This window comes from Taeniopygia guttata, chromosome W (genome assembly GCF_048771995.1).
Source record: "Taeniopygia guttata chromosome W, bTaeGut7.mat, whole genome shotgun sequence".
NCBI classification, from domain to species: Eukaryota; Metazoa; Chordata; class Aves; order Passeriformes; family Estrildidae; genus Taeniopygia; species Taeniopygia guttata.
In genome coordinates, this window is record NC_133064.1 from 18266537 (window position 1) to 18279687 (window position 13151).

The 13151-nt window shown below is 35.0% G+C and overlaps 1 pseudogene; it reads left to right on the plus strand.

Moving 5' to 3' along the window:
* Window positions 1-13151, plus strand: part of LOC116806975 (dynein axonemal heavy chain 5-like) — a 66911-nt pseudogene that overhangs the window by 33556 nt on the left and 20204 nt on the right.

A 13151-nucleotide genomic window follows, 5' to 3' on the forward strand; every position in this document is an offset into this window, starting at 1 on the left:
GTAGTTATGTTAGGGGTGAAGACTTGTACAACAGAAGGGTGTTGCCCTGTTTTCTACCTTCAGATTTATCAAGTTAGTTCACGGAGTCCAATTTCTTCCACTTAAACTTATTTGCACTGTCTGAATTTGTCAGCAGTTACACTTTGTCTGTTCTCCTGTATTTGTTCAGCTGTCCAAGTACTGCATAGCCTTCACAACAGCAGTCTCTCTAGAGGCCTTGTAAGCTGTCTGAAAGGTCCCGGGTGAAGAATTTCTGATAGAAAAAAAAGTACTGTTGAAGGGGCATTTTAATGCTGAATCAGAGAGGTCTTATCTCAATACTATTTATCTTTTCCTCTCTTTTGTTTGGTCTTGGTTTCTTTTCAGTTTCCATTTCAAATACAAAATATTGATTGGTTATAATTTTCAGAATTTCGGTGATCAGAAAATGCTTTCTGCTGTATGGAACTCAGTTCTTTGATTATTGGCTCAAGAGGGACAGTGAGCAACATTTCTAGAATAACACATAGGATTTTTATGCAATGATAAAGGCATACTGTTTGATCAGAGGCAGGTAAAATTTCAAGCCACAAAATTTATTAATGTACTTTATTGTCCACTTTATTGATTCTGAAGATACCAGAAATGTAAAATTCCTGTCCAAGTTTTATTTTTGGTGTAAAACATAACTTGCAATTGTTCATTTTGATTGATATGATTTATTCTATAGATGGAAAGTAGAGTGTAAATTACATAGTGAATGAGATGCTTTTTATTTTGCTTTTTAACTTCAGAATAAATACTGCTCTGGAAAAATCGAAAGAGGCCTCTGAGTCAGTGGCTGCTCTAAGCAGAGAACTGGAGGTAAAAGAAAAGGAACTTCAAATTGACAATGAAAAAGCTGACATGGTATGTACAGCCTTCAAAGTGTATTGTTGTTTGATTTTTTTTTTCTTCTTTTATTTATTCTATTTTTAAAAGATGAATCAATTAAAATGAAGTAAATTTTTTGAAAGAAAGGATCTTGGAGAAAATGATGCTATTTGAGTTTTCTGAAATTGGAGAGATATGATTTTACAACAAAAACTTTTAACTACGGCATGTGGGTTTTCTTACATTCTAGGTATTGAAAGAAGTTACTGTAAAAACACAGGCTGGTGAGAATGTGAAGGGTGATGTTCAGAAAGTGAAAGACAAAGCCCAAGCTATTGTAGACAGTATCACAGTTGACAAAGCCATTGCTGAAGAGAAGCTGGAAGCTGCCAAACCTGCTTTGGAAGAGGCAGAAGCAGCCTTACAGGTTAGTACTTGGACCATGTATAACATTTCCACTAAGAAGATGGATGTCAGAAATACAAAATTGCAGGTGCATTGCATAACTCTTCACTTGATAGAAAATAAATATATGTATTTTGAGGCTTTTTAGGTTCAGTTTTGTTTTTCTTTTTTCACATGAGTACCAACCCCAATATAGTCCCTTTTCAGAGAAGGGCAAGTTTTAACTTTCTTTGAAACTGTAATTGAATATAGCATGTGCCACAGGTTAGACTAGTAACTGAAAATTGATACTATCATTAAACAGCATGTGTGCAATGAGTGAAGTGTTGTCCATGTAAAATCAGTTGTAATTCCATCCAAATCCAAACCTTCTGTTTTAAGTTTTCACGAAGAAATTGCATTTTCAATAGGTTTTCTGCTCTACTATTTTCTGTCTTTAAAAAAAATATATTTCCTTAGGGGTTGTAGCATTATCAAGACTTCATTTCCTTCACCATACTTTTCTTGTACAGCTTTTTTAATAGAATGTCCATATATTTAAGATTAAAAAATTAATATTTGTTGATCTTGCATAATATTTATCTTTGTCTGCTCAGCTGACTTTATAGGAGGATGTGCCTCAAGACATTTTACCGTGAGCAGTACTAGTGGAATCTGAAATACACCTGTTAGACGCTAGCAAGGAGCTCACATCTCAAGAAATGGAAAAGTATGAAGTAAAAACCTGAAGGATAGACAAACCTCAAAGGGTTTTATGTAGATTTGCTGGAAATTATACTTTTCCATTTGAGAGGCTTGTTGTGGTGGTTAAAGAATGGCATGATTAGCTTTAGAATCTAGTGTAGAAGAATTTTTATGGCTTTTCTGAATGTAAGACTTCATTTTGAGTGAGACATGTTTAATAGCCTCTAACTGCCATGATGCTTAAAGGGTAGAGTGCAAAAGTCTAAATGAAGGGGGATGACCTGACAGCTGGAGAAGGTGTGTATTATAGGACCTTGATATGTAGCCACAGGAAAAAGGTTAAAGAGCTAGCAACAACAAAACAGCAAACCTGGTAGTGGGCAAGCATTCTGACAAGTGAAAAATAAGCAATGTTAATTAGTCAGCATCTGCAGTATAAAAAGGGTACCAGTATGATGGGTCTGGACCTGTATCTTATTAAAGGTTACTTTCTGCTTTTGACTAAAATGGCTGAACCAAAACAATACTGCTCTTCTAGAAATGCAGGGTGCTAATAACTGAAAACCTGATTTCAAGAAAAAGTGAAGCTGGCATTATTGTAAAACTTCTCAATGGGAAAAAGTATTTGGGCTTAATCTTAAAATTTTTGACTTTTCTATAATAAATTGCTTTGCTTATGTCTAAAGGGGGAAGGCAAACTGTCATAAAAAGCGATCTAGCAGAATGTGTCCATGTATTCTCAGCATTCATTCATTCATTCATTCGTTCATTCATTCATTCCCTCCTTTAAGCAAGAATCTTCTCTGTATGGGCCTGCACTTTTCAAAAATGAATCTCATAATCATTATGGATTTGCAAATTTGAGCTAGGGATTCCTATAGTAGAATTCTGGTTGCAGAGTAGGTAAATGCCTATTAAAAATATTTGGTAAATAGAAAGGTCATTACCCAGATAAAAAAAAAAAGTGATTAGCTATTTTACTCAATTTTTTAGCATCTTTTAAGAATGATAGATGCTACATTAATAGAAAGGTAGGTACACAGCATCTTATAAGCATTTCTAAACATATAGTGAGATTAGTTTTTTAAAGTTTGAGTAAGAATTGTCAGAGTTCAGTAAAACTTTGTAGCACTTTGCCCTGTAATAAATATAGCACATTAAATGCAGAACTATAGACGAATAAATAAATGAATAAAATTTAAATGTAACAATTTTGCCACAACTTGTATTTTAGTAAAAAAAAAAAAAAACCAAACCAAACAAACAAAAAAAACAGGCTGAGCTGAATTTCCTAACAGTCACAAAGAAAGACTCGGCAAAGTTTTCACACAGATATCTGGAAAATCTCTGATGAATTATTTCGTGCACAGTGAACCCAACAAGCAGCAAAATATTGAAGGGAAACAAAGGGCTGGCAGAGGGAATGCGATCTGGATGGTCTGCAGTGTAATTAAAATCTGCCTCCGTGAATTCCCAGTGAGGCATGTGCTAGGCTAGAAGCAAGATGTCATGACACTGACAGGAATCTGTTGCTTACTGTTTGGGCTGTCGTGTACTTGGACTTATTAAACTGCCTGTAAATAAGCAAAACAACTGCTCAGAGTTGTGTGTGTTGCAGGAGGGGTCTGCCCATCAGCTGTTCCCATTGTTCAGTGGTTTTATTGCTTTGTATGTGGTGCAGTAAACACTGCTGCTCAAATTGAGTCTTCTCTAAGGAGACATCTTCAGCAGACTTTTCTGTGTTTTTTGATTCATGATGTAGAGTTATGAGTTACAGTGTTATACTTGCACCCTAGGCTTATTTAGCCTTACTTGTTAGGGCCTAGGTTTTAATACCTTATTATAATATATTTTTCTATGGCCTCCTTCTATGCCAGGAATATTCCTGGTAAGATGTACTAGGAGATACAAACATATAGATATACCAGGCCTTCTCACTGGTTTCCTTAATTTACCTTCATTTGCTGGATGTCAACAAAAAGCATTTTCTTTCTAGATACAGTTTCTGGTCAATATGTTCACATTTAAAAAACAAGTAAACTTTCAAGATATTTCTGATTTGCTCTTTTTTATTGTCAAAACAGTTCATGGTAATTTTGAGATTTAAGGTGTGGGGATGCTGTGCTGAGGTTTCCTAGGAGTTGATAGGAGTAAGTAGTGAAAATCTGATTGGGGGAGGTCCTTCTAGCTTCATGCTTTTTAGAGGTAAAAATAGCATATATATATATTTTTTCTCCCATTGCTTAAGTTCACCATTAAGTTGGTGAACTTATGCCCCATGTTTTATTAACTAAACAGTAACTGCTTTGCCCTTTGTTTCAATTCCTAGACAATAAAACCTGCAGATATTGCCACAGTGGGCACACTTGGTCGACCTCCTCACCTCATCATGCGTATTATGGTCTGCGTGCTGCTGCTCTTCCAGCGTAAAGTCAACCACGTGAAAATTGATCAGGAAAAACGCTGTACTGTCCCACTGTGGCAAGAGTCGCTGAAGCTGATGACAACAGGGAACTTCTTACAGAGTGTACAGGTGCTTGTGCAACCTTTTCCTTTTTTTTTTTTTTTTTTTTTAAGGGACAATGTTTTCCCTGGTGCTCGTAGGAGAACAAATGTGCAAGGGAAATCACACAATAGATCTGAAATGATAAGGACTTAAGAATAAATATGTCAGGATGAAATAAACTTTAATCCTTCTTAAAAAGTCATGTTATAAATCAACTATAATTTTGCTAAGTAAGGCAATAAATTTGTTTTAGGTGACAAATGACTCAAAGCCTGAAGCATTTGGTTTTGATAGGCATTAGTTATTTGCTTCATTAAAGCTGATAAAAGCCATATTTTTTCCTAGTATTTAACTTTTAATTAATTTTCAACATTTCAACTTGTGCACTGGTTTGGAAAAGCATAGATGGTTATTAGGATGAACACAACCACAATCCCAGCTTTTAAAATTTGGGATTTTTTTGGTTCACAGGATTTGTCTAGGGAAATGGAAAGACTAACTAACTGGTAAACAAATCCTTTTTCATAACTAAAACGAATAATATTATGATTTATCTGTTTGGAATAAATGGTATATCTCCCTGTTCCACTGAGTGTTATCATCCCTGATTTCTGCATTTTGAGTTTACTTAATTTGTCACTGGTCTAGTAGGAGGCTTGAGCAGCTTTGTATGGTTGGTAGGGGCATGGATGTTATCTATGAAGTATTCACATTGCATCTACTTGTAAAGATTTTTAATTTTCTAAAGGACTTCAACGATTAATTTCACTCATGCTTAATTAAACCTATTTGTGCTTCAGGGAACAGCTCTTTTTCAAGTTTGGGATTGGGTTTCATTATACATTGTAAATAAATTTGAAAGAGAAAATTGAGAGCTTTTCAGGAGGAAAAAGGAAAAATATGCTTTATCAAGAAAAGAGTAAAAATAAATTCTTTAAAAATTAAACACATTCCAGTAATTAGAAAAGGTAATTTAAGGGTAAGATAGATGGCTTTTGACCTTTGAAAGGATTGTCTTGCAGAATGTATGTTTTTGAACTAAAATTTAGCGCTTCATTTTCTTTTTGAAGATTGTTAAAACTTATTCTGTATTAAGCAAAACGAAACTTCTAGCAGGACCAGTGATATTTTGAAACAATTATTAGCTGTGTAACAGGAATAGTGAGTTGAGATAGCGAAGGTCATAAATGAAAGTAAACGTTTTTCCATTTCGTAAAGTGGAATGACTTTAATAAAGGTCTCAAAGATACATGTGACAAATAATTTCATATTAGTTATTTGTAAGAAATACTTGTGATCTTTCTAGTGTTCTATGTATTCTGAAATGCATGTATATATAATTTACACTTGCTGCGCATGTTTTGTATCTTGCGCTTTCAAAAATTTTTTTCAGCAATTTCAGAAAGACACAATTACTGAAGAAGTGGTAGAACTTTTGAGCCCTTATTTTGAAATGGCGGACTACAACATTGAGACAGCCAAGAGAGTATGTGGAAATGTTGCTGGCCTTTGCTCATGGACGAAAGCTGTGGCAGTATTTTTTTCCATCAACAAAGAAGTATTACCTTTGAAGGTACGTCTGTTTGTCAGTCAAAGGCACCCTCTGCTCCTCATCCTCACCTGTTTGCGCTTGAGGATTTAATCTGTGGGAAACTTCATCTGCCTTATTTATGGTGGTTATCTGTCTCGAAATTTATTACCTTGAACACTGTACTTCTACAATAAAATATATTTCAAATATACTTCCTCTCGTACATTTGAGTTGTCAAAATTACAAAAGAGATGGTGTGGTTTTATCCTTCCGGACCCCTACTGGATGGGGTTAAAGCATCTGTCATCTAGGTAAATACACTACTGCAAATACTCTACATTAATTTTGAATTAAGTAGAAAAAAGCCTTGAGATTTGGTTCTTTTAATGTTCCAGATCTCAGTTCATAAGAAGATTGCACAGATACTCTTCATCAGTGTTATGTAGAGAAAAAAAAACTGGGCCTAAGTAGTTAGAATGAAAGTCAGGAAGAAAGTGGTCAAACATGTTTAACAGAGAATAGCTTGTATTATACAGGGAATGACTGAGAAGGCAGCAAGAATTGTATTTCAGCCTGGCATATTAGTTGGACAAATCAAATAGACTTCTCTTCTGCAAGCCATGTCAGACTAACTTTTGTGTCACATGAAGAATGACTGGCATTCCCAGAAGTATTTTTAATTTTTTTTTTTTCTAATTGACATTAAGGCAACTGTTCAAGTACAGCTGTCCGAAATAAGAATTTAGTTTGTTGTAAAATTCAAATAAAAGGTTTTGCTGAGTTGACATCTCTACTGAAGAGTTTGATTTGGAAATGTAGTACAGGAAAAACTTTCTGATGTGTTATAGCAAATACTTTGAAATTCTCTGTGTATTACTACACATCTGTGGTTTTGTTCTCTGTAGGCTAATTTAGCAATTCAAGAGAAACGCCTAACCAGTGCTATGCTGGATCTGCAAAAAGCTCAAGAAGAACTGGCAGCCAAGCAAGAAGAATTAGATATTGTGCAGGCAGAGTATGAAAATGCAATGAGAGAAAAACAGGTGAACTGGCCTTCACAAAAAAGAAGTTTCTAGCCTTGCTTTAAAGAACACTTGGTGTGTTCTTTCAATTTTACTATTATTCCTTGTTGATGGACAGCAGATAAGAGACAGATAGTATTTGAATACTGCCTCTTTGCTTTCTACCTCTTTCCTTTGCCTCTGATCCTGTCCTCTCTTCCCTCCCACCCTTCAAAAACTATTTTATTTGTATTCTTTATTCAGTGCCTACTACTGTAACTTCAAATTCCATGTATACTATATGTGTATAATATATTTGAAATTCTGAGTAGAATTCCCCAGAGTGAATAAGTATCAAGAATTTTATATACTATTCAACAACTGCACCAAAATAAAAGTCAAGAACAGGAATATTAAAAAGAAATACTGAATCATGTTTCTGGGAGATGTTGAGAGTTTGTCCTGATATATTTTTTCCATCTCACATTCCCTCCTCTGCATGGTGATAGAGATATTTAAGAATACATTTCTAACCTGTTGTTTATCCACTGGTTTAATGAGATGTAGAGATTTTTCTGGCCTATCAGACATACTACTGTAAACAATTTCTCTTGGTGCATGGTTTTCTCTAGACTCTGCTGGAAGATGCTGAACGTTGCCGACATAAAATGCAAACTGCCTCAAGTCTTATAAGTGGTTTAGCAGGTGAAAAAGAGAGGTGGACAGAACAGAGTAAAGAATTTGCCATGCAAACCAAGACGTTAGTTGGTAAGTTTTTATCCAAACCTTGGAACTTGGAAGCAAGTTGTTTGAATAATAGGGAGTAGTGAAACTGAAAACATTTGAAATGTCCAACTTTTCCTTTGTATGTTAGATCCCTGTCTCAAAAACAAGGGTAAATGTTTTAATTCCCTTGCTAAAGTCCTGTTAGGTGAAAAATAAATATAAGGCTAAAGTTCATATTTAAAAACAAAAGATAAGGGATACTGTGAATGTGGAGGCATATATTTGGGACACTAAAATTTTAACTTGACTGATATTTGTAGGTAATAGTCCAAAGAGAGTGAGAGCCAATAAAATGTGTATAACTGAGAATATATATCGAGGTGAGGAAGCCTGATACTCAGGCACTGACATTTATAGGTAGAAATCAATATTTTTAACTGCAGTTACTAATGTTCATAAGAATTTGCTTCTTAGAAGGTCATGATTAGGTTTTTAAATTTGTACTTGTAAACTAAAGTACTTTGTGATAAATAATTGGTTCATTACTTAGATCAATCAATTAAATTTATCTCATCATTTACTGTGGGCTGAACTTTCTTCTTTACTTTTTACCTGGAAAGGCTACAAAAAGCAGCCTTGTTGTATGGGTTGCATTATAGTAACTAAATTGTGTTTTATTTGCGACTATAATATATATATATGTGTATTAACTTATTAAAAATCTGGGATACCTTCCCTACATATTCATCCTATTTCTTTTATAGATAACTTGAAAGTGTCCAAAAAACACTAGCTCAGTATAAAAGTATGATATCTTCTCCAGTTTAAATTTTGCGTTCTTATTTCAGAGGTAAAAAACCCCCTCAAACTATGGTGTCATGAAATTTAGGGGGGAAATTTTGAAACTGAACAGAAGATTAAAAGTTGTCCCACTTAACACCTCCATAATGATGTCTCTGACAGTTTTTTTTACCAGTACTCATCATTGTAATTGATTTACAGTAATTTCATTGAATCAGTACTTATAAGGGGTTCCACCCTGCCCCCCCCCACAACTCCCCCAACACACACAGCCCCCAATTGTTTAAGCCTGTTCCTATGAATGCACAAGGAAATGATGGAACTAAAAGTTCATGACTAAGTCCTCTCTGCCATATCCTGCTTGCGCAGGATCTGGTGTTTGGAACAGCATTACGTGTGTGTTGAATTGACCTTAACAAGCTGCCAGATGCTGATCTCTTGATTCCTACAATTGCATAGGAAGAACAAAGTAAATGTGGCCTCTGTTGAAATGTACCACTGTCATGCAATGCACCGAGCCTTGGAAAAAAGATTGATTTGCCTTCTTTATGGGTCAAAGTGTGTTTTTCAGTTACCAGCCAAAACATAGCAACACTAGCAACTAGTGAAGGAAACAGCTTGTTCATTAATAGAATTAGCAAAGTTGTAATGCTTTGGTTTGTTTTGGTTTTTTTTCCTCCTTTTTCTCTTTGAGGTGATGTACTCTTGGCTACAGCTTTTCTGTCCTATTCTGGTCCTTTTAACCAAGAGTTCCACAGTCTGCTGTTAAATGACTGGCAAAAGGAAATTAAAAGCCAAAAAATTCCTTTCCATAACAACTTGAACCTCATAGAAATGTTGACTGATTCTCCAACTATCCGTGAATGGAACCTGCAAGGATTGCCAAATGACGACTTATCCATACAGAATGGAATCATTGTCATTAAAGCATCTCGTTATCCTTTGTTAATTGATCCACAAACACAGGGCAAAATTTGGATTAAAAATAAGGAAGGCAGAAATGACCTTCAGGTAATAGAAATGCTTGTGCTTTCAAAATCCCTAAAAGCTTGCAAGCATTACAATTCAGTGATTCCCCTAATGCTTAGGAAATTATATTTATACAAAAAGCTTGGCTTGAATATAAAGAATATCTCAGATATATTTTATTAGATTTGAGATTTGATTAGATGTGGAAGTGTATCCTTTAACATCAGTGACTCCATGGTTTAATGAATTTATTTTAATGGAACACAAACTTTGGAAAATAGGCTGGATGGGCACTGTCTGGTAATAAACATGTTTTCAGAATAATGTAAGTGTTAGGAAAAAACAACAACTAGTTGAATTAATACAATTCCATGTAAGGGTTTATAAATGAAGAATCATTTATAAATGTTATAGCAAGATTTTTTTTTTCATCTTTTAATCAGAAATTATGTTAGTTTTTGTTGTTTTAGTATGGATGCCAGCTGCTAAGTGCTCTGCAAATATACAGGGAAGATGTAGTGCTACAATGTACAGTCTGAGGCAAGATACATGAATTCAATTCAAACAAGAAAATAGGAGGAAGAATGTTCTTACTTGCTGCAATTATAATTACATCAATAAACCAGCTTTTTTTTTTGTAAAAACCCAAAACCCTGAAATCCATAAAAGTAGCTTGAGGTGTGATAATAGAGTGGGTCTGTGAATATAACTACCGCTTTCATGGTGGTTGTTATCTAGGTGTAGAAACCTTTAATGGCTGCTTAGTTATTATAAAAATTATGATTAGTTTGTTTACAACTTTATTAGCATCTAAGCTGAATGTGCTTTTTGAACATGTTGAAAATCTCAGTTATACTGGGGACTATTTAAAGCAAAGACTATTTAAGGTTCTGTTCCATGTAAACATCTCCTTTTCAAGGGTGAAAAAAACCACAGAAAAATACTTATCTTGGAATTGACCCTGGTGCAGTTTGACTCGGAGATGTTATCCAAAATAAAATTGAAGGTGCTAAAAGGTTCCTGTGAATTTTTGCTGTGAAATTCTTGAGTAATTGTACTCATAGGATATCAAAATTGGAAGTGCGGCTTTGCTTCTATCTTTGCAGCTGAAAAATAGAACTTTGCATTCCATGAGATCTGGCAATAGGATATGCTGATGTTCCCTTTCCTTGAGCTCACAATGTTTGCATTAATACTGGTCTACTCACAGGATCATTGCTTTTGGCAGTACTTGAAAGAAAATGAAATAATATATAAATATGAAACTAAGAAAAAGATTGGCATAAGGTATTGCATCTATGTTTTTAGATCACTTCTTTGAATCATAAGTATTTTAGAAACCGCTTAGAAGACAGCCTTTCTTTGGGAAGACCTCTTTTAGTAGAAGATATTGGAGAAGAGCTGGACGCAGCACTTGATAACATTTTGGAAAGAAACATCATTAAAACAGCTTCAGCCAACAAGGTAAAAATAAAACAAAAGAGCAAACATATGTAAATTCTCCTTTCCACCCTTCCCCTCCCCAAAACTTCTCAGCAAAATAACTCCTAATAAATATAGGACTAGAAAAATTAAACTCATTTAAAATTGATCAATGCTAATGAAAGAAAATAAAAGGTAGGGTTTATGTTCACAAATGGTAATATATTTAATGCATAGAGTTCCTTATTCCTTTGCTTATGACAATTTTTAGAAGTTGAAATAATGTTTGAATGGGCCATTTAAGGTGGTCCTGGACTGTTCTTAACAAAGTTTTTGCATCAGATGTATGATTTAAAAATGGATTTTTATGCCTTTAAGCAGAAAAACATAACCTTTTGTCCTATATGCAGTATCTGAAAATGTGTGTATTGGCTCTTTATATTTCAAGACTTTTTTTTAACCTTTTTAAACTTAAGGCAAAAGTTGGTGATAAGGAAGTGGATGTTATGAATGGCTTCAGACTTTACATTACTACAAAACTACCAAATCCTTGTTACTCTCCTGAAATTAGTGCTCAAACCTCCATCATTGACTTTACTGTAACCATGAAAGGTCTTGAAAATCAACTCTTAGGCAGAGTCATTCTCACAGAGAAACAGGTTAAATAATTTGTTGTATCTCTTTTCCTGTCTGTAGTTCTGTTGAGAGTTTAGCTGAAGAATGGCTGCGCAGCAAGGGACACGAAAGGTTTAAGTTGATGAGAGTGTGAGAATACGTGACTTGTAGCATGAAAACTATGCCCTTGAGAAATAGATGTCTCTTAACAACCTTGAGCATACAGGTGTCTCGTTAAGAACCAAGATGTAAAATTGCTTAGTATGCAGAAAGATAATCAAGTATAAAGAAGCAGTAACTTGCAAGGCTTATCGCAAAGAGATATATGTGTTAATAGAAAGGTAACCAATCCTGAGCTTCGCTTTTGCAATATGTATGAACTAATTAGTGCTTGTATAAAGAAACTGTAATCGACTCCAATAAACTGAGACTTGTTGATCATAACAGCATGAGACTTGTCTCCCGCGACACTCTCACCAACATAGTTCTTATATTTTCCTGTAGAATATTTTACTTTAATTTATTACTCTCTATACCAATATTGCAAGGTAACTTTCTGGCTCTCTCTATTGTGATTATTCTTGATATAACCTATTTGTAATGGTTTAAAAAGTGGCACAGAAGCAATTGACTCATTCATGTGGAAGTTTCTCTGTCTCTTTATTGTTGCAACTGTGCTGTATTAACCTTATTTTTCCTGCCTCAATGAGTTATTACCTCATGAGAATGGCCTGTGAAAAGCAAAGGGGCCCGAAATCAAAACTGATGTTCTGTCTACAAGCCCTGGAGCTCATGGCAACATAACCTAATGCAAAGAATTCAGACTTAGTTATTTCCTTGCTCAAGGGAAAATGGGCCACCTACTGACATACCTTTTGACATTGCAGATATATTAGTTGAGGAAATCCAGGTTCAAGATGCCAGTCCCAATTAACATGCCACATGGAGTTCTGGAGGGAGGCTGGTTGGTACCTTTTAAACTATGGAACAGCTAATCCCTGTAGGTATAAGGTCAGGCAATGTTCACATTATAAGAAACACTATGCAGCTATGACTCTGTATTTACTAAGATTTTGGCAATAGTTTCAGTTGACCTTCACTAGAGAGGAAGGACAGGAATATCTTTGTTTCCTTTCGTGGCATCTGTTGAGGTTCTCCCATCATTCCAATACCTCCCTCTGCCCCGCCAGTGTAAGATTTTTCTTGTTAATAGACTCAGTCATCTTGTTCATGTTGAGTAGTTGCATTTCATTCCCAAACAGTGCATGGATCTCGTGAGAAAAATCACACTCAATCTGTTAAGGTCTGTTTTTTATCAGACAGCTTCATTGCACCATCAGCTCCCCTTCAACCACTGATAGCTTGTCAACCCACTATGTAAAGAAATTATCACTGTCTATGTAAAACACTCTGTGATGTGTATATTCACAAAGCCTTATGCCAGACTTTACTTCTTGGGCCTTGAAGTATAGTACATTCCTCCAGGAGACAGTTTATTAAATTCCTCCAGTCATTGCTGTTGCTGTGTGCTTGCTTGGAGGACACAGGAAAGGGAGGAGCTTGACTTTTCTCAGAGGAGCCAAGAAGTAGATGGAGAACTAAAACTCATATTGGAACATGAAGAATTCTGATTAGATAT